The sequence below is a fragment of the Mercurialis annua genome, linkage group LG5 (assembly GCF_937616625.2).
Source record: "Mercurialis annua linkage group LG5, ddMerAnnu1.2, whole genome shotgun sequence".
Classification (NCBI taxonomy): Eukaryota; Viridiplantae; Streptophyta; class Magnoliopsida; order Malpighiales; family Euphorbiaceae; genus Mercurialis; species Mercurialis annua.
This window is the reverse complement of record NC_065574.1, coordinates 44,989,447-44,991,500: the sequence shown is the minus strand read 5'-3', so window position 1 is coordinate 44,991,500 and position 2,054 is coordinate 44,989,447.

Here is a 2,054-nt window from a genome sequence, read left to right as displayed (position 1 = left end):
AACAGCCCCCATATTAGCTTAAATTCCACTTTTGGTCAAAATACCAAATATCCTCAAACTTTTCAAAATTGACTATTTAGGTCCTTTTATAAATCAATCGATTTTAAAATCGACAAAATTACTTAAAATTACCCAAAATCATTTTACCTCAGATTATTAACAAATATAATCTGGAAACTTTGACTAACACACCATGCAATCCCTCGATTTTGGAAAAAGTACAATACAACCCAAAAATTGTAGTTTTCGGCAAAACACATCCAAATCTTTTAAAAATTATTAAAATCATTTATAATTCTAAAAATCATTTCACATCAGATTAAATATATTTAAAACATACCACACAATCTAATGGGAAGTAATCGTTACAGTGGATGACCGCGCATCGAGCAAATAAGAGAATGTGCTCCGCCTTCGTGTAATGATCCAAATTTCTTTGATAAACTTTATCTAGAAAAGTGTTCGGAGGAATTATATCCCACCAAAAGCGGAAAGTTGGATATTTTGACCAAAAATTACCGATAGTAAACCTTAGAAGCGGATTTGCCCCCAGAAGGAATAACTGCTCGATGATGTTACCTTTATCCCTGTCAGTCCATGCTGGATAGCAACAATCCAAAATAAAATATTGTCTTCCCGCACTACAAAAAAAAATTAATTTTTTTTAAAACATACTAATAATTGTTTTTAAAAGAAAATAATAAATAAGAAACACATACCTAGGTGTGTACATTAAAATGTCGAAAAGATCATGTAACTCAGGAACAGAGTGCCTATTTAGAAAAGTGGCTCTGACCAGCTGCAAAAGTAATTGTCGAAACTCTTTAACTGTATTCAGCAAAAGTCGATCTGATTGCTCTCCCAAGCGACGAGAAAAGACTCTAACATCACCATCTTCATTGATGTAAATGTCAGTATTTACATCAATCAAACGCCTTTGGGATTCTAAGAATCTCAAAACATCAACAGTTTGCCTAAATTCAGAAAAAAAAAATACAATTCAAACATTAAGACAAACAATACATTGAAAGAAAAAAAAAGTTCACCTAAATACCCTGTAAAACGTTTATTTGATATAATTCCACCAACTTTGTTTTATAATTTAACTACTCAAATCCTCTCCCAACTGTTCTTCCCATTCCCTATACAATAGTGCAAACCAATCTTTTACGTTTGTTACTCTCTCTAAAATAGCAATCATATGAAGTGGTCGAAGAACCATTACGCTCAACTTTGAAAGCAATGTCATCTGGGAAACTTGCAATTCTGCTTCAGCTGCACAGTCATGCTTAAATGCCGAGCGAGTATGTGGTGCAAACATGTCACGGGTGATGGACGATTCGGCGTGAAAAGGAGCAGTACCCAATTCCAGTGGAAGTGTAAAACGATGCGAAGTAATCTGAGAAAAAAGTGCAAAAGAAAGGCGAGAACATGATCAATACCCATTTCCAGTGAAAGGGTAAAACAATGCATAGAAATAATCTAAGAAAAAGTGGAAAAAGAACATAAAAAAAACATAAAAAGAATCGAAACACAAAAAACTTACAATTTCAACGTTTTGTGATTGAAAATGACAAATTAATTATGTTCTAGCATCTAGTGATAACAAATTCTATCTAAAAATTCAAGATAAAGAAGAATTCATATGAAAAATTCGACCTAATTCGTCTCAAGAAATAACAAAGTTTTCCGCCATCGTCATCGCCATCGCCATCATTGATCTTTTTTTTCTTCAGAATCTTCTTCTTCTTCTTTCTTCTATGTTGTTTTAATTGTAATATCGATTTTTGATATTTTTTTCAATTTGTTTTTGAAAAAATCATTTTTTTCTTTCTTTATTAATGATGTTTTGACATGGTTTTCAAACGTTTTAAAATTAATTTTAAAAACTGTTGGAAACTGTTTTTTCAAAACTGTTTTATACTGTTTGAAATTGTTTTGTTGAAACTGTTATTTTTTAAACTGTTGAAAGTGATTTTTAGAAATTGTTTTAGACTGTTTGAAAACTTTGTAAACGAATTGAAACTGTTATTTTTGACACTGTTTTAAAGTAT